This window comes from Mastigoproctus giganteus, chromosome 2 (genome assembly GCF_048544385.1).
Source record: "Mastigoproctus giganteus isolate SK-2022 chromosome 2, ASM4854438v1, whole genome shotgun sequence".
Taxonomy (NCBI): domain Eukaryota; kingdom Metazoa; phylum Arthropoda; class Arachnida; order Uropygi; family Thelyphonidae; genus Mastigoproctus; species Mastigoproctus giganteus.
In genome coordinates, this window is record NC_143576.1 from 160651495 (window position 1) to 160672548 (window position 21054).

The 21054-nt window shown below is 39.2% G+C and overlaps 1 protein-coding gene across 3 annotated transcripts in view; it reads left to right on the top strand.

The window, feature by feature from the left end:
* Nucleotides 1-21054, top strand: part of LOC150089705 (phosphatidylinositol 4,5-bisphosphate 3-kinase catalytic subunit alpha isoform-like) — a 291320-nt gene that overhangs the window by 72572 nt on the left and 197694 nt on the right. The window lies entirely within an intron of this gene.

Consider the following 21054-nt stretch of genomic DNA (forward strand, 5'->3'; position numbering starts at 1 on the left):
CCACAATGGTACCATCTACAGCTCTGAAACGGTGCTGTCTGGGTGGTGGTGCCCACTGAGAATAAATAACACTAGTCTTCTCTACTACAGAAGTGTTACTTATTCAAAGTGGTGCAATAACTGGTATCTCATGAGGGTAGCCACAATGTGAGATATAATTAAAATGATGCCTTTACACTATGTACATAGTTTAATTTTGTGGGTTTAATATGGTGTATTTACACTGATATTATATAGTTAATTTAAACCCATAATGAATTATTCCTTGTGCATTTAATCTTTAAATTCAAGAGGTTAATAATACATATATCTGGGGTCACTTTTGGTCTTAATGTATTCCTTTTAGAAATGATATTAATGATATTGAAATGAATGAATGAAATTAATAATACATGTATCTAGGTTCACCTTTTAGGAGTTCGACATTTTACTAATGGTTTACTAACGACATTTTACTAACTGATCTGGTGTCTTCAATAATTTCTATTTATTACAACCTATAGTACTTAGTACCATACATGGATTGAAGATTGAGAAGATGAAAGAAGATACTTGTAGACATTAGAATTGAATTTCTGTATATTGTAATTTTCAGACATTACATATGAAGGAAGATAATTGTAGAAAACAGAAGTTAAAGGAGTAAATGAGGAAGAATAAAAGTTGGTTCAGTGAGTTAGAAGTTGGACAGTAAAAAAATGTTGACTGGTTGTGGTATGTGTTTGGAAGAGTGAGAGAGAATTAAAGAAGCCAATTTGGAAAAACAGTATCCATGGAAATAACTGTAGAAAAGGCATGCAGCAGAAATGGAATGTCTGTGAGACAGAGTGAAGAGACTTTGTAAGAGATAGGTCATTAATTAACCTACCTGTCATCTTTGGAATGGAATCCAGAAGCCTGAGAGAGAGATTATGTGGGTACCACCCCAGATGTGGAAACAATATTCCGTGGTGGGGCAAATTTGAGATTTGTACGGGGTGACTAGCTATTTAGAAGAAAAGCAGTGCCAAGAGAAAACAGAGTTTATGAAGTGAAATTTTTTTAAGCGCGCTCCAGGCAGTTTTCACCATAAGCATTTGTAAACATGTTGACCACATGTTTTGTTTTTGTATACTTTAGTTAAAAGTGATTTTTGTGTTGTGCTTATTTGACATAAATTTATAAAAACTTTTGCATTCCTATGGGATGCAAATTATGTTTCCATATTTTTTTTCAGTTTTCACTGGCTGGCAAAAACTTATGTAAAGTTGAATTTACATAAGTCGGGGAGTGCCTGTAGTGGAATTGGGAGAATGATAGAGGCAACAGATGAATTTGACAGAATGTGGTAAAGAAATTAAAAGCCAGAGAAGAGTCCAATTTACTAAGTCTCCGAAGCCGAACATCAGAACAGACATACGCAAAAGCACCACCTTTTGAAGGAATCGTACAGCAAATAATTAGGACAACTGAGATGAGCAGTAGTTGAATCAGTTGATAACTGGGATTCCTTCAGAAAAAGGTAATTGGGGCTTGGCAGACTGTACATGGAAATGGACATCATTGAGATTTTAACTGAGACCATGTATATTTGTGAAATGAACAAGAAAGTGTTTGGGAGGTTTAGACTTTGCAGATAAGTTTGCTCTATTAGTTTGACTATTCATGATATATTCAGTAGTAAGAAAAGATGGGGAGGACACGTTGGGTACACGGCAAGAATATACTCAGTTTCTTGACTTAATTTGGCCTTGACAATGTTTTCTCTCTCCCTGCATACACACTGATTGGATTCACTGTCTGGCACAGTAGAGGCAGTGAGATTATACACTAGTTGATCTGAATGCCTCAAGACCAAACTTATTACTGATAAGTTCAGTCTAGTGGACTATTTGAAAGCTGGCCTGTGAACACTGTTTCAAAGCTCTACCCTCGAAGTGTAAGGAAGATTGTATCTCATCATGAAGCCCATCATAAACTCAAAAGATATCAGTCATGCTACATGATGGAGGAGATGGTGGGGTTAACACAACTTTTCTCTGCAGACTAAACATGTGTTCCACCACTTCAAGCCACAATAAACAAAGTGGTCATGTTTCCCTGGTTGATGAAAGTCAGCTACCATCTAGTATTGCCTGGTAACACAGAGATGCAGCATTCCTCCATATCGTGTGCACATCACACACTTCGATCCTTGCTTACATTAGTTTCAGGAGTGGATTAAGGTCGGTTGAGGCCCCCGAGCGCAGAAGAAAATATTGGGCCCCTTAAAAAAAGAGAGACGGAAAATAAAAATACATGTTAACCATTTTTTTAAATAAATAAAAAATACTATGTACTATTAATGTTTTATTTCCAATAAAATTTGAATATAATATATGTATAATTTAATTAATAATAGCATAATAATAATCACAAAGTTTTGAATTAATATGTTCAACTAATTTGTTGGGGTTTTTCGTGGGCCCTTCAGAAGTCGGGGCCCAGGGTGCACGCCCGGTGTGCCCACCGTTAAATCCGTCTCTGATTGGTTTGCACCTGGGTAGTCATCACCAGTATATTAGGTGCTGTATTTCAGGACCTGCACACAGGAGTTATACTAAGAGTTACTAACAGTTATAACACCATAAAAGTGCAAGCAGAGGATTTGGTTGTCACAGAATGACCAGACTTTGCCAAAATTTGTGCCACTTGACTTGAGTGTCACCTAATATCAGTTTTATCAGCATTTTAGACTCCCAGGTTGTAAGTTCAGCTTGACATACTGGGAGAATGTCTGTGACAGTCAGGACCAAATATGTGTGACCAATGATATGGATTAGTGGCATTCTAACCATTGCCCACTAAATAACAAATGTGAAGTATCCTGATAAATTAATTCCTTATTGTGCCTTCTCCCTTTAATATTTTCTTGCATTTTTGAAAAATTCTTTTGGCCTTTAAATTTGATAATTTGGGACAATTGGGCAGTGGACTGTTTAGTAATCAGCACAAAGTGTTGATTACTGTTAACAGGAGAGACTGTGGCTAAGATCAAGAAAGCCAACACGAGAACCATGGGAAACTGCAGCTTCTCCCTGCATTTTCAGTAAAAGATGGTGCATGTTATCGGTAGTTGCAGTAGAAGTTGATAATGATGTATTGATTAGTTTTTAGTTTTTTTCCCATTATTAAAAGCAAATTATCAGAGTTCACAAGTGGGCTGAAATTTACTTACTGGTACACCACCAGACTGCCTCAGTCTTATGGTGTTTATCCCCCCCCCCTTTCCACTGTTTTAACCTGATACGAAAACAACTTCTATAGACAGTGAGTGTTATCGGGTTAAAACAACAGGAAGGGGGATAAATACCCTAAGACTGAGGCAGTTTGTGTAGGGTGTACCTGTAAGTAAATTTCAGCTGCAAAGGCAATTACACTCATGAACTCCAATAGTATGCTTTTAATAATGAGAAAAAAACTAATCAGTACATCATTATCGACTCGTTTCCCGCAACTGCAGTAGCGGGAAACGAGTTTGCCCGGTAAGTTGACTGAAGGTTCTCATGTTGGCTTTCTTTACCTTCACCAAGACTGCTTCTATAGGGGTGAGATACACTTAAATAGAAAGGGTACAAGAATATTTTATGATCCTATCAAGGCAGTGCTAGATGGGTCAGAAAACTGTTCCCTTGGAGGGGGTGGATACACAGACTAATAGAATAGCAGTAGTCACAGGCAGAGGCGAAAGTGATTCTTGCTGCTTCTGTTGGAACAAGCAGCAGCCTGGAAAGCAAGGTGTCGGGATTTTCAAGGACTACTGGGAGTAATCGTGCTGTGTTAGGGTAACCAAAATTACAAACAGGTGCATGTATACTTGCAAGCACACCAAAGCTAAGAGTATAGTAAATAAATTTGATGAATTTGAAGTGCTGGTCAAGATATCAAATGTGGATATTGTTGGATATCCGAGATGTGATGTGACACAGATAAAGGGGAATAAGAATTTGAATATGGGGAGTACAGTGTGTAAAGGACAGACAGGATAGGATGGTGGGATTTTGCTCTTAGTTAAGAAACACAGAAAATCTAAGGCAGTACATCCAGTTTATATGGGTGGCCACTGCAATATTGAATCTGTTTGGTGTGACATAAACACTGGGAAAACTAAAATGAAAGTAGGAGTATGTTATAGGCCTCCGTAGCCGAGTAGTCAAGAGCGGGCGTGCAGTAGCACATGCTCTTTGAGTAGACCAGAGTTCGAAGCCCCTGACTACTAAATACAGTCAATCTGCCAACCCGCACTGGACGAGCGTGGCAGACCATGGTCCAATTGGTAAAGTAGGCCAGTTGTTTGTTTGGTTTTTTTTTTTTTTTTTTAAGAAGCATTAGCAACTAAGGCCATATTGCTCCGGGTCATGCGGTGGTCATTCCCTGACCTTTCCGCATCCTCCGTATTTGGTGGTGACGGGCTCGAACCCCGGTTTAATCAAGAAGCGTGTGTTACGCACTGCTGCTCCTTCCCACCTGGCTACAGAGGCGCCTAAAGTAGGCCAGTAAATCAGAATGTCTTATAATAGGAGATTATAATTTTTCAGATATTGACTGAAATTGTGGGTTGGTCACTTGCATGATTTTGTGGATTTATTGGATGACTATTTTCTACAGCAGTATTTTAGAGAAGAGGCAGTATTCTTGATCTGATTATCAGCAGTGATTTTTAATGCATTAAGAATCTGCAGATAAAAAAAAAAACACTAGGTGGCAGTGACAAAGTTTTGATACCATAAAAGACTGCTGAACAAATTGGAGCAGTGTGGCATTAAGGGCAGGTTGCTGCTATGCATAAATGGATGGATGGATGGATGGATGGATGGATGGATGAGTGAGTGGGAGGAGACAGAGAATGATAATGAGTGGACACTTCTCTCTGTGGACTAATGTTATTAGTGGAGTACCCCAGAGTTCAATGTTGGGCCTGTTGAGGTTTACCTGTAATCTGTCCTTTGGTGGTAGGGTAGGTGTTTCCACTGTTTATTGATGTGGGAGTTACTTAAAGATGTAACTACATTCAAGGATAAAGGGAAAGATTTTTACTTTTGTAAAGGTGACTACAGTGGTCTCAGACAGTTCTTAAATTCTACGCAGTGGAACCAACTGATGATGTTACCATCAACCAGTTCTAAATGGGAAGCATTCAAGGAATTAATCGTAGAAGCTTCTAGGCTTTTCATACCAACTGAGAAATACTCTTCAAAGATTAGGCGTAAATGGATATCAGATGAAATAATGAGACTCATGGCAGAGAAGAAAAATGCATGGGATGCATATAAATTATCAGGCAACACATAAGCCTATGATAAATATAAGCTAGAGTGTAATAAAGTCACAAAGGAGGATAGGCAAGCAAAGGCAGATGACAAAAATCTTTGGCAAAGGATGCAAAGACTTCTTTACTTGTGTAAATTCTAGAAGGAAGGGGATGAATTAATAGATTAACCATAGCCGCAGGCAGAGGTGAAAGTGATTCTTGCACTACTTCTATTGGAATGAGCAGCGGCATGTATATGATCCTCCTCAGGTTGCTGACAAAGTCAATGAGTATTCTGCATCTATATTAACACATGAGGAATTCTTTAGGGAAGAGGAAGCCAAAAGTTTATAAAACACTAACAGGGAGCTAAATGATTTTGTAATAAGTGAGAGGAAAGTGGAAGGGCATTTGTTGAAGATACACATAAGAAAGGCACCTGGGGTGGATGGGATCTATCCATTTATTTATTTAAGGGTGGCAGCAAAGGAAATAAGCAAACCCTTAGCCATAATTATGAGAGCATCTTTGGATTCAGGGGAGGTCACCCATGGACTGAAAATGTGCAAATGTATCCCCAATTCACAAAATTTGTGAATTTGTGAAAATAGTGACTATTATTTTCCAAGGAAAATAATAGAGTCACTTGTTAAAGAAATAATGCAGGACCACTGGATAGGATTGCACTTATACTTCAGTCGCAGCATGGGTTTGTTAAGGGGAAATCTTGCCTGTCCAATTTGATTAGATACTGTGATATGATCACAAAGGAACTGGATGCAAAAAATAATTTTGATGCGAGAGAGGGGGACAAAGAAAGTCAGAAGTAGAATGTAATCACCAAGAAAGAAAAGAATGATGATAGCTCAGAATCCTGGGTGTACCAAGCCCATACTCACAAGATGTCAGCCCCCTCCCTGTGGGGGGGGGGTGATTATTCATGCTATACTTGGATTTCAGGAAAAGTTTTGATACCATAAAAGACTGCTATACAAATTGGAGCAGTGTGGCATTAAGGGCAGGTTGCTGCTATGCATGCATGGATGGATGGATGGTTGAGTGGGAGGAGACAGAGAATGATAATGAGTGGACACTTCTCTCTGTGGACTAATGTTATTAGTGGAGTACTTCAGAGTTGAATGTTGGGCCTGTTGAGGTTTACCTGTAATCTGTCCTTTGGTGATGGGGTAGGTGTTTCCACTGTTTATTCTGAAGTTCGAAGTGGTGGACCCTTGTTTTGTCTACGAAATAACATAGGAATTCCTTGGATCTATCATAAAGATGTTGGGATTTTCCCTTTACATGTTACATCTCATCAGCTTTTGCTCAGGGTTCAAAAGTTTTGGAACTCAGCATGCAAAAAACCCTTTATATCTGCAAATACTGTTTCTGTCAGTTGTTTTTGGTAAGCACACAATCTCAGCAATCTGCCAAATCGTCATTCGGTAGTCACTCTTTATGAGTTTGTGCACACTGATGAAGTGATCACAGAATGGTAAGATGTACACTTAATATAGATAAAGGAAAGGAAAAAACTGACTCGAGTAAATAATACAAAGGTCTTTGAGATAACAATGTACTGGAACTTAAGAACAAGTTTTGAGCTTCTGCAGACTGCTCAGGACAAAGATATCGACGAGGAATATTACAACTTTCTGGAAGTGATAAAGCCCAAGAAACCTATAGGGAAAAAGAAATCCAAAGAAGAAAAAATTAGTCAAGAAACACTTGTCATGATGAATTGAAGACAACAAATGAAGAGCAAGAAAAACACTGAGGGAGAAAATTGAGTATACTGAGTTATGCAAAGCCATTAGAAAGAGACTCAGAGAGGACATAAGAAGATTTAACACAAGAAAAGTAGAACAAGCATTAAGGGAAAACAAAGGATTTAAATCAGCAGCCATGAGCAGTAATTCAGAAAGAAAAATGATACTGAAACTGAAGAATAACAATGGTGTACTTATAAACAGCAGAGAAGGCATAATTCAAATATCAGAAGACTACTATAGAGAATTATACAAGGAGCGAGGGAATGATGCCAGCAGTGGGGAAGATGGATTGCAAAGTAGCAACACATACGACATACCTGATATTCTTCCTGATGAGGTAGAACATGCATTGAAGAAAATGAAGAATCAGAAAGTCCCGGGGGAAGATGAAGTTACTGTAGAGTTGTTAAAATTGGGAGGAAGAGACATGACGCAAACACTGGCAAGGCTCTTCACAAAGTGGATTAGAAAAGGTGTGACTTCTAAGCAGTGGAATAATGCAATCATAGTTTTGCTGCATAAGAAAGGAGATAAATCAGAAATTGGAAATTATAGACCAGTTAGCTTGTTATCCCATATCTACAAGTTGTTCACAAGGGTCATTACTAACAGATTAGAAAGAATACTTGATGAGAATCAACCGAAAGAGCAAGCTGGCTTTAGGACAGGATTCTCAACTGTGGATCACCTTCACATAATATCACAGCTAATTGAGAAAGCAAATGAATATAAAACACCATTATGCCTGGCATTTGTGGATTATGAAAAGGCATTTGACTCCATACAGCACAAGGCAATGTTTCAGGCACTGGAAAGACAAGGCATAGATACCCCGCATATTATGATTTTGAAGAAAATATATATGAGAGTGCTACCTCCTTTTATTAGACTAGACAAAGACAGTAGGAAATTTAAAATTGAGAAAGGAGTTCGACAAGGAGATACAATATCTCTGAAGCTGTTTACTGCTGCCCTTGAGGAAGCTTTCAGAAGATTAGACTGGTCGCAGAAAGGAGTCAGTGTGAGAGGAGAGTACCTAAACCATTTACGATTTGCAGATGACATTTGGGGTCATAAGCCATGACCCCAAAGAATTGGAGGAAAATCTTAATCAGTTATGCACAGTTAGTAAGGATTTTGGACTAAAGATGAATATGGCTAAAACAAAAGTAATGATGAACAGGTATGCCACAGAAAGAGAAATAATGATTGAAGGAGCAGTAATTGAAAAGGTGGAGTCATATACTTATCTAGGACAAGTTATTAGCTGTAATAATGATAAATGGCTGGAAGTCAAGAGAAGAATAAATTTTGGATTTTTTTTTTTTTATGTGAACCCCAAACACGAGAGGTATTACAACCTATAGTACTTAGTACCGTGCTTGGGTTGAAGATATTTGTTGACATTGGACTTGAACTTCTGTAGATTGTAATTTTTAAGGTAATACATATGAAGGAAGGTTGTTCCAGAAAATGGCAGTTGAATGAATAAATGAGGAAGATGAAAAGTTGGTTCTGTGGGTTTGAAGTTGGACAGTAAATGGATGTTGGCTGGTGGCGGCACATGTTCGGACTGTTTTGAAAGGGAGAGCGGGAATTATAGAAGCCAATTCAGAAGAACAGTGCCCATGGAAGTATCTGTAGAAGAGGCATGCAGCAGAAACAGTGCGTCTATGCGAAAGCGAGTGGAGAAACTCTGTTAGAGATGAATCATTAATTAACCTAACTGCCCTCTTCTGAATGGAATCAAGAAGCCTGAGAGAGGTTTTGGGGGCACCACCCCAGATGTGGGAACAATATTCCATGGCAGGGCGGATTTGTGATTTATACAGAGTGAGCAGCTGTTTGGAAGAAAAATAACGCTGAGAGCGAAAGAGAAAACCAAGTTTTTTAGATGCAGAGGAAGCAATATTTGTAATGTGCTTGTGCCAAGAAAGATTAGAAGTCAGGGTAATCCCCAAAAGAGATATATCATTTTGCCTAGAAATCGGAGTGTCACTAAACATAAGCATAGGAGCAGAAGAATCCTTTTTGCGAGATATAAGACAAGACTGAGTTTTAGAAGGGTTGAAATCAACTAAGTTGTCTTTGCCCCACTGGAGATTTACATGAAGATCGGCATTTAAGGAATTGGTAGCAGATTTTCGAGAAGTTAAAGCTGATTGAGCAGGAAAAGGTTTCTCAAAATGGAAAGTTGAATGCAATGTGCTATCATCGGCAAAACTATGGATAGGATTTCCAGTCAACGGAAGAAGGTCATTGATATACAAGAGGAAAAGAGTGGGGGAAAGAACTGAACCTTGGGGGACACCGGCATTAGTGGAGAAGTTAGAAGACAGAGAGCCATCTACCATCACCCTCAGTGAGCGATCAGTGAGAAAACTGGATAACTAATTACTAAAAACAGTTGGCAAACCATAAGATGGAAGCTTGTTTAGAAAACCTTTATGCCAAACACGATCAAAAGCCTTTGAGATGTCAAGAGCAACTACTTGTGTTTCACCCAACCTTTCCATTGAATTAGTCCATAAATGGGTAACATAAGCCAGAATATCACCAGTGGATCGACACTGACGGAATCCATACTGGCGATCGTTGATCATACGGAAGGTTTCTAGGTGCTTTAAGAGTTGGCGGTTAATTGATTTCTCCATTACTTTAGAAAGAGTAGAAGTAATTGCAATGGGACGATAATTGGATGGGAGGGATTTGTTACCCTTTTTAGGAACTGGCTGGATATGAGCAAATTTCCAAGCAGAAGGAAAAACACCTTTGGAATAAGAAAGTGAAAAAAGGCAGCAAAGAATAGGAGTAAGTTCAGGAGCAAGTTCAGGAGCACAGGTTTTGAGAACAAGTGGAGAAATACCATCGGGACCTGGAGCTTTCTTAGCATCAAGATTCATCAAAATCCTTCTAATATCCTTTTGACAGAAGACCACAGGAGGCATTGAATGGAGCGTGTTGGGAATGGTGGGAGGTGTTTTACCAAGATCATTAATACATGAGCTGGAAAAAAAATGGGACGCTATCAGGTCAGCTTTATCCTTGGCTGAAGTGACAACAGAACCATCTGGTTTGGACAGAGGTGGGAGCAGAGATGTGCAAAAGTTGCGGCCAATAGCTTTGGCAAGAGACCAGAATGCTCGGCTACCATTAGGGCAAGAAGCAAGTTTTCTACTCTTAGCCTCTTCAAACTCTAGTTTGGACTGATTAATAACTGCTTTACAATTGTTGTGAGCTTTGGTGTAGGCAGAAAATGAATCTGAAGAATTAGAAACAAGCCAATTATGATATGCAATGTTCTTCTCTTGGACAGCCTTAGCACATTTATTGGAAAACCAAGGTTTAGATAAAGGGCGAGATTTTAAAGTGGAGTGTGGGATAAAGGATTCCATTCCTTCAAGAATAATTTCACTGACACGGTCTGAGCAAACGTTGACATCAGAAGTTTTGAAACAGTAATCCGACCAAGGAAAAGAAGAAAAGAAGTCTCGCAGGTCATCCCATTTTGCATTCTTGTAATGCCAAACAACACGAGGTTGGGAATAGCCATGAGATAAAGGTTCCATTGGAGAAGAGACAATCACCAAGTTGTGATCTGAAGTGCCTAAAGGACCTCTCACTTCGACCGTGTACTTAGAAGGGTTGTTTGTGAGAAAAAGATCAAGCGTATTGGCTGTATGATTAGGATTGTCCGGTATTCTTGTAGGTAAATGAACAATCTGTGCTAGGTCATTAGTAATTACAAAAGCCTCAGCATCTCGACCTGCTGGGTCCGTGTGACTAGAAAACGGAAGCCAGCTGGAGTTGTGAACATTAAAATCACCAAGGAAAATTACCTCACTGTTAGGAAAGTTGGACTGGAGAAAGTCAAGTTGCAAAGAGAGGAAGTCAAAGATCTCCAAGTGATTAGTGGAGTTGGGAGAACGGTAGAGACAACAGATGAATTTGACACAATGCGGTAGAGAGATTTTAAGCCAGAGAAGATCAAAGAGAGGAGATTCCAAATTGCCAAGTCTCTGACAGGGAATATCAGAACAGACATATGCACAAGTACCACCTTTCAGGCGAAAGTAATCATACAGCGAATAATTTGGGCATCTGAGATGAGCAGTAGTTGAATCAACTGATAACTGAGATTCTGTCAGAAAAAGTACATGGGGTTTGGCAGACTGCAAGTGGAAATGGACATCGTTGAGATTAGAATTGAGACCACGTATATTTGTGAAAGGAATTAGGAAGTCCTTGGGAGGTTTAGATCTTTTCGCAGATAAGCTTGCTCTATTAGTTTGACAATTCATTGTGTATTCAATAGTAAGAAAAAGTGGTGGGACATGCTGTATGAAGTAATGAAATTTTTGGATATGGCATACATGTGGTAAGAATATACCCAGATCCTTGACATAACGTGGCCTCGACAATGCTCCCCGCATACACACTACTCGGACTCCCTCCAGTCACTATCTGGCAGAGTAGAGGTAGCAAGATTATACACTAGCTGATCCGGAAGCCTCCTAGAGAGTTACCAATAGGTTCGGTCCGGTGTACTAACTAGCGGCCGGCCTGCGAACACCGTTTTAGAGCTGTACCCTTGAAATGTAAGGAATATTGGATCTCGCCACGACGTTCATCATAACCTCAAAAGTCATCAATCATACTGCATGATGGAAGAGATAGGAAGGGTTGACCGGAACTTAATGGATTGCATTCAGGAAATATAGTCACATACTGAAGAGCAATATCCAAATTTGTCTGAAATGTAAAATAATGAACCAATGTATACTCCCCACCATGACTTAAGGAAGTGAAACTTGGGCACTCACCAAAAGAATTAAAGAGAAGCTGAGAACTACACAGCGAAGAATGGAACGAATTATATTGGGAATCAGACTGTTAGATAAGAAGAGAAACACATGGATTAGACAGCAAACTCAAGTAAAGGACATTCTTATCAAAACTAAAGAACTAAAATGGTCTTGGGCAGGACACATAGCTTGAAGACATGACAGATGGACTAAGAAAATAACAGAATGTACCCAGGAGGAGCTAGAGGAAAACCTGGAAGACAAAGGCGGAGATGGATAGATGAAATTCATGAGTTTGTGGGTAGTAAATGGATGGCCAGTGCTCAAAACAGAAGGAACTGGAAAGTTGCTGGAGAGAGGCCTTCATCCTGCAGTGGATTGAAAATGGCTGATGATGATGGTTTTTAAAGTGATGACATCAGAAACCCTCCCTGGTGAAATTCAACTCACTCTTAACAGTGGCATATAAAGGGGTCTTCCAAGGAAGTTCTCCATCAGCATAAATGGCTTGTGGATTTAGGCCCTTGTTTTGTTGATATACTTGATTACTCTCACTTCCAGTTTGTCCATTTCCCAATTTTTAATGGTATAGTGGGTCACCTTTCAGTTTCTTAAAATGATAAAGAAGATAAATAAATCAGAAGAAAAATTTGAATATAAATATAAAATAAATTGATTATTATATGATATTAATTTCATGAATGTGTAACAATTCTTTCCTGGTTGGGATTAGAACTTAGGGTAGATTGTTTTAATTCTTGTTAATAGCAAATTTCACAGAAATCAAACTTACAACTATTATTTATGCGTGATCTGCTGTTACTGTATTTAATATATACAGTATGTACATTACACATCTTAAACAATTTTTTTATGTACAGTACATTAAAAATGATGATTTACACTAAATCACCAATTCAGTCATTAATTGTATTTAGCAGTCATGTAGGCTTAGAGGGGAACAGGTATCCTGTGTGTTATCAGACACTCAGCCTAAAACACTGATGGATCCAATATCTCTCTATTACAGAAGATTTAGGAGAAGTCCGGTTGGCCTGCCTCCCTAAAATCCACTCATGCACACCTTCTCGATGGTAAGCCCTGTTACGTCACTTAGGTGGCAACGAACGTGTAGAGTGGTTCTCTTCAAGACGCCTGGTCAGCGTGAAGAGGAAAAGACCAAACCCTCCAGCAATGAGAGCACAACAATACAAATGGCCCTCAGTCCCCAGCAGCTTTCACTCTCCCTCTTACGGCAGCGAGAGGATCAGAGTTGAAGCAGAGGGTGCTAAGAATCTCTGGGTACGACCAGGCTGCCATGCACAGAAATTGAACTTGGCCTGTTATAACGTACGATCACTCATCGGTGAAGACAGGATATTAGAGCTGGAAAAGGAATTAGAAAATGTGAATTGGAATATCATCGGTTTGGCTGAAACAAGAAGAAGAAATGAATCACTTATAAGTTTATCAAGTGGAAATCTGCTGTACACCAATGGAAACAGTGAAAGGAGTGAAGGTGGAGTTGGGTTTCTGGTCCATAAAGATTTTAAAAACAACATTTTGGAATTCAAAAGTACATCACCAAGGGTGTCAAGACTAATACTCAAGATTTCTAAGAGGTACAAGCTAAAGATTATAATGATTTATGCACCAACATCGAGCCATGATGATGAAGAGGTTGAAGAAATGTACACCGAAATTGAGAGTCTTCAAGATGAGCAGAAAACCCACTACACTATTATTATGGGGGACTTCAATGCTAAGGTTGGAAAAAGGCAAAACAGTGCAGAAAGAGGAACTATAGGAAATTTTGGAATTCGTGAAAGAAATAAAAGAGGTGAAAGACTTGTGGAATTTGCAGAATCTCAAGGAATGTCAGTAATGAACACTTTTTTCAAGAAAAGGGTGAACAGAAAGTGGACATGGAAGAGTCCAAATGGATTAACAACTAATGAAATCGACTTCATCCTCACTAACAGAAGATATATTGTGACTGATGTTACCGTCCTGAATAAGGTAAATGTTGGAAGTGATCACAGAATGGTAAGATTTACACTTGATATAGATGTAGGAAAGGAAAGGAAAAAACTGACTCGAGTAAATAATACAAAGGACTTTGAGATAACAGAAGAGGAGAAAAAGCAGTATGTACTGGAACTTAAGAACAAGTATGAGCTTCTGCAGACTGCTGAGGACCAAGATATCGACGAGGAATATTACAACTTTTTGAAAGTGATAAAGCCCAAGAAACCTATAGGGAAACAGAAATCCAAAGAAGAAAAAATTAGTCAAGAAACACTTGTCATGATGAACCAAAGACGACAAATGAAGAGCAAGAAAAACACTGACAGGGAGAAAATTGAGTATACTGAGTTATGCAAAGCCATTAGAAAGAGACTCAGAGAGGACATAAGAAGATTTAACACAAGAAAAGTAGAACAAGCATTAAGGGAAAACAAAGGATTTAAATCAGCAGCCATGAGCAGTAATACAGAAAGACAAATGATACTGAAACTGAAGAATAGCGATGGTGTACTTATAAACAGCAGAGAAGGCATAATTCAAATAGCAGAAGACTACTATAGAGAATTATACAAGGAGCGAGGGAATGATACCAACAGTGGGGAAGATGGATTGCAAAGTAGCAACACATACGACATACCCGATATTCTTCCTGATGAGGTAGAACATGCATTGAAGAAAATGAAGAATCGGAAAGCCCCGGGGGAAGATGAAGTTACTGTAGAGTTGTTAAAATTAGGAGGAAGAGACATAACACAAAAACTGGCAAGGCTCTTCACAAAGTGCATTAGAAAAGGTGTGATGCCTAAGCAGTGGAATAATGCAATCATAGTTTTGCTGCATAAGAAAGGAGATAAATCAGAAATTGGAAATTATAGACCAATTAGCTTGTTATCCCATATCTACAAGTTGTTCACAAGGGTCATTACTAACAGATTAGAAAGAATACTTGATGAGAATCAACCGAAAGAGCAAGCTGGCTTTAGGACAGGATTCTCAACTATGGATCACCTTCACGTAATATCACAGCTAATGGAGAAAGCAAATGAATATAAAACACCATTATGCCTGGCATTTGTGGATTATGAAAAGGCATTTAACTCCATACAGCATAAGGCAATGTTTTGGGCACTGGAAAGACAAGGCATAGATACTCCATATATTATGATTTTGAAGAAAATATATGAGAGTGCTACATCCTTTATTAGACTAGACAAAGACAGTAGCAAATTTTAAAATCGAGAAAGGAGTTCGACAAGGAGACACAATATCTCCGAAGCTGTTTACTGCTGCCCTTGAGGAAGCTTTCAGAAGATTAGACTGGTCGCAGAAAGGAGTCAATGTGAACGGAGAGTACCTAAACCATTTACGATTTGCAGATGACATTGTGGTCATAAGCCACGATCCCAAAGAATTAGAGGAAAATCTTAATCAGTTATGCCCAGTTAGTAAGGATTTTGGACTAAAGATGAATATGGCTAAAACAAAAGTAATGATAAACAAGTATGCCACGGAAAGGGAAATAATGATTGAAGGAGCAGTAATTGAAAAGGTGGAGTCATATACTTATCTGGGACAAGTTATTAGCTGTAATAATGATAAATGGCTGGAAGTCAAGAGAAGAATAAATTTTGGATGGATAGCATTCAGGAAATATAGTCACATACTGAAGAGCAATATCCCAGTTTGTCTGAAATGTAAAATAATGAATCAATGTATACTCCCCACCATGACTTATGGAAGTGAAACTTGGGCACTCACCAAAAGAATGGAAGAGAAGCTAAGAACTACACAGCGAAGAATGGAACGAATTATATTGGGAATCAGACTGTTAGATAAGAAGAGAAACACATGGATTAGGCAGCAAACTCAAGTAAAGGACATTCTTATCAAAACTAAAGAACTAAAATGGTCTTGGGCAGGACACATAGCTCGAAGACATGATGACAGATGGACTAAGAAAATAACAGAATGGTACCCAAGAGGAGCTAGAAGAAAACCTGGAAGACAAAGGCGGAGATGGGTAGATGAAATTCATGAGTTTTTGAGTAGTAAATGGATGGCCAGTGCTCAAAACAGAAGGAACTGGAAAGTTGCTGGAGAGGCCTTCATCCTGCAGTGCATTGAAAATGGCTGATGATGATGTAGGCTTGAACCACAGTCCACTCAAAAAGCATGTGCTATTGTTCTCTTGCTCCTGACCACTCAGTTATGTCAAGCCTAAAATAAATGTTCTTGTTTATACTCCATTATGATCAGAAGAGTTTACAAATTTTTGAAAAAATTTTTCCCTCCATCCCGGCATAGGTATTCTGTCTTTTCCCATTTCTAAAGTCCATAATCTTAAACATAATTATTAAAAGACTAGCAGTGTATTGCCATATCCTCCTCACCGCTTCTCCTCAGTATGGACACCTGTACTTGGTGAGGGGAATTCCCAGTAATAGTGGTGCTACTGAATTTTCTGATTAGCATCACCGAGATCCAATGCCCACACCAGCTCCTGAATGTTTTCACCATCAGCATATGACACAGCCACAAAGGTGAGGAGGAGCGATCAAGACAATGATTGATAGATAATATGAAGCAGTTCAAAGATTATGGATGCTTCTGCCAAGAACTTTGCCTCTATCTCTCTCTCTCTCTGCTCAGGCTAGATCACCATTGCTAGAATCAAGTGTTTGCAGCTTTATACACCACTTCAGTTCCTGCTTTGGCCAAAACAGAAGGTCCTCTGTTGGCCCATTCAGAATCAGTCGTCTGACATATCCATTGGCTAGGGTCAACTGGACTCCTGTAGGTCTCCTTCCCTTTGGTCTAGGACAGGATCAAGACCTGTTGGATGTACAGGTATCATCATCATCAGCCATTTTCAATCCACTGCAGGATGAAGGCCTCTCCAGCAACTTTCCAGTTCCTTCTGTTTTGAGCACTGGCCATCCATTTACTACTCAAAAACTCATGAATTTCATCTATCCATCTCCACCTTTGTCTTCCAGGTTTTCTTCTAGCTCCTCTTGGGTACCATTCTGTTATTTTCTTAGTCCATCTGTCATCATGTCTTCGAGCTATGTGTCCTGCCCAAGACCATTTTAGTTCTTTAGTTTTGATAAGAATGTCCTTTACTTGAGTTTGCTGCCTAATCCATGTGTTTCTCTTCTTATCTAACAGTCTTATTCCCAATATAATTCGTTCCATTCTTCGCTGTGTAGTTCTTAGCTTCTCTTCCATTCTTTTGGTGAGTGCCCAAGTTTCACTTCCATAAGTCATGGTGGGGAGTATACATTGATTCATTATTTTACGTTTCAGACAAACTGGGATATTGCTCTTCAGTATGTGACTGTATTTCCTGAATGCTATCCATCCAAAATTTATTCTTCTCTTGTCTTCCAGCCATTTATCATTATTACAGGTAATAACTTGTCCCAGATAAGTATATGACTCCACCTTTTCAATTACTGCTCCTTCAATCATTATTTCCCTTTCCGTGGCATACTTGTTCATCATTACTTTTGTTTTAGCCATATTCATCTTTAGTCCAGAATCCTTACTAACTGTGCATGATTAAGATTTTCCTCTAATTCTTTGGGATCGTGGCTTATGACCACAATGTCATCTGCAAATCGTAAATGGTTTGGGTACTCTCCGTTCTCATTGACTCCTTTCTGCGACCAGTCTAATCTTCTGAAAGCTTCCTCAAGGGCAGCAGTAAACAGCTTCGGAGATATTGTGTCTCCTTGTCGAACTCCTTTCTCGATTTTAAATTTGCTACTGTCTTTGTCTAGTCTAATAAAGGATGTAGCATTCTCATATATTTCCTTCAATATCATAATATGTGGGGTATCTATGCCTTGTCTTTCCAGTGCCCGGAACATTGCCTTATGCTGTATGGAGTCAAATGCCTTTTCATAATCCACAAATGCCAGGAATAATGGTGTTTTATATTCATTTTCTTTCTCCATTAGCTGTGTTGAGAATCCTGTCCTAAAGCCAGCTTGCTCTTTCGGTTGATTCTCATCAAATATTCTTTCTAATCTGTTAGTAATGACCCTTGTGAACAACTTGTAGATGTGGGATAACAAGCTAATTGGTCTATAATTTCCAATTTCTGATTTATCTCCTTTCTTATGCAGCAAAACTATGATTGCATTATTCCACTGCTTAGGCATCACACCTTTTCTAATGCACTTTGTGAAGAGCCTTGCCAGTTTTTGTGTTATGTCTCTTCCTCCCAATTTTAACAACTCTACAGTAACTTTATCTTCCCCTGGGGCTTTCTGATTCTTCATTTTCTTCAATGCATGTTCTACCTCATCAGGAAGAATATCGGGTATGTCGTATGTGTTGCTACTTTGCAATCCATGTTCCCCACTGCTGGTATCATTCCCTCGCTCCTTGTATAATTCTCTATAGTAGTCTTCTGCTATTTGAATTATGCCTTCTCTGCTGTTTATAAGTACACCATCGCTATTCTTCAGTTTCAGTATCATTTGTCTTTCTGTATTACTGCTCATGGCTGCTGATTTAAATCCTTTGTTTTCCCTTAATGCTTGTTCTACTTTTCTTGTGTTAAATCTTCTTATGTCCTCTCTGAGTCTCTTTCTAATGGCTTTGCATAACTCAGTATACTCAATTTTCTTCCTGTCAGTGTTTTTCTTGCTTTTCATTTGTCGTCTTTGGTTCATCATGACAAGTGTTTCTTGACTAATTTTTTCTTCTTTGGATTTCTGTTTCCCTATAAGTTTCTTGGGCTTTATCACTTTCAGAAAGTTGTAATATTCCTCGTCGATATCTTGGTCCTGAGCAGTCTGCAGAAGCTCAAACTTGTTCTTAAGTTCCAGTACATACTGCTTTTTCTCCTCCTCTGTTATTTCAAAGACCTTTGTATTATTTACTCGAGTCAGTTTTTTCTTTCCTTTCCTTCATCTATATCAAGTGTACATCTTACTATTCTGTGATCACTTCCAACATTTACCTTATTCAGGACGGTAACATCATTAGCATTAGCATTAGCATTAGCATTAGTAGAGGCATTTGATGCAAGAAAGCAAGCTTATGCAGCATCAGCCAAAAAAAAAAAAAAAAAAAAAAGTAACATAAATAAATAAAAATAACCACTTCCACTTCACCCCTCTGTTCGTTCGAAATACCTGTCCAGCTGAGCCTTAAACTTATTTAGGCTATCAACTTCCACGACAAGGGATGGAAGTCTGTTCCACCCACCAACCACCCGCTGGCTAAAGGCAAATTTCCGCACATCTATCCTACATCTGTCTTTCCTCAATTTGAATTTATGCCCTCTCAGGTGATTTTTCTGAGCTAGAGGAAGAATCCCATCAGCATTGAGCATGCTCAAACCATTCAAGGCTTTGTACACCTCTATCAGATCACCCCGCTGGTGCCTAGTTTCCAGACACTGTAATTTGCAAAACTTAAGCCTTTCTTCGTAAGAGAACCCCTTTGTCCCATTCACCAATCTAGTTGCCCTTCTCTGTACTCGTTCCAGCAGCTCTACATCCTTCCTGAAATGAGGCCTCCAGGCCTGTATACAGTACTCTAGGTGTGGCCTGACCATTGCCTTATACAAGGGAATAATCACCTCCTTATCCCTGCTAGAAAAATTTCTATATATCATTGACAATACACCATGAGCTACTCTTGCAGCTCGTCTGCACTGCTCAGAGAACTTCATATCTGCCTGCACCACCACCCCCAGGTCCCTTTCATTCTCTACCACTGTCAGTGTAGTACCACAGAGTTGATACGTTGCTCTGGGGTTGCTGTTTCCCATATGTAGTACTTTACATTTGTCAATGTTAAACTTCATTTGCCACCTCGAAGCCCATCTGCTCAACCTTTCCAAATCCTGTTGCAGCAGCATAGTGTCAGTAGTGTCCTTGACAACCCTGCCAACCTTTGTATCGTCTGCAAACTTGGACATTAAGCCTGATATACCATCATCAATATCATTTATAAATACAGAAAACAATAAAGGCCCCAATACTGAACCCTGAGGGACTCCACTAATAACATTAGTCCACGATGAGCAGTGTCCATTGATTACCACTCTCTGTCTTCTCCCCCTCAACCACCCCTTTATCCATAGCAGCAACTTGCCTCCAATGCCACACTGCTCCAATTTGTGCAGCAGTCTTCCATGTGCAACAGTATCAAAAGCCTTTCTAAGATCCAAGTATATAATATCAAAGTTATTCCCTGCATCCAGTTCTTTTGTGACTGCATCATAGTATCCAATCAAATTGGTCAGGCAAGACTTCCCTTTAACAAAACCATGCTGTGTCCTAGCTATAACTGAAGTCTTGTCTAGATGATCCTGCAGTGCTTCTTTCACCAGTGCCTCCATTAATTTTCCGGGAACAGAAGTTAAACTCACAGGTCTATAATTACTTGTGTCAGCCTTTGATCCCCCTTTGTGAATTGGGGTCACATTTGCACATCTCCAGTCAATGGGTACCTCCCCTGAGTCCAAGGAAGCTCTCATAATTATGGCTAAGGGTTTGCTTACCTCCTTTGCTGCCTCCTTTAATATAACTGGATAGATCCCATCCACCCCAGGTGCCTTTCTTGTGTTTATCTTCAACAATTTCTCCTCCACTTTGCTCTCAGTTATTACAAGATTCTCTAGCTTACTGCTAGAGTTGAATACACCTCTGGCATTCCCCTCGCTGAATAACTCCTCATGTGTGAATGTCGATGCAAAATATTCATTTAGTTTGTTAGCTACCCGAGCAGGGTCATCAACAGTTGACCCATCGATCTCAAGTGGACCAATCTGATTCATCCCCTTCCTTCTAGAGTTTACATAAGTAAAGAACTCTTTGCTGTTTTTCTTCGCATCCCTTGCCAAGGATCTCTCGTAATCTGCCTTCGCCTGCCTAACCTCCTTTGTAACTTGGTTACAGATCAACTTGTATCTATCATAGGCATCCGTGTCACGTGTTAATTTGTATGTATCCCATGCATTTTTCTTCTCTGCCATATGCCTCATTAGTTCATCTGACAACCATTTAGGCCTAAACCTTGAACAATATTTCTTAGTTGGTATGTAAAGCCTAGTAGCTTCCACGATAAGTTCTTTGAATGCTTCCCATTTTGAATTTGCTGTTGGCAATATCATCAGTTGATCCCACTGTATAGAATTTAAATACTGTCTCAGTCCATT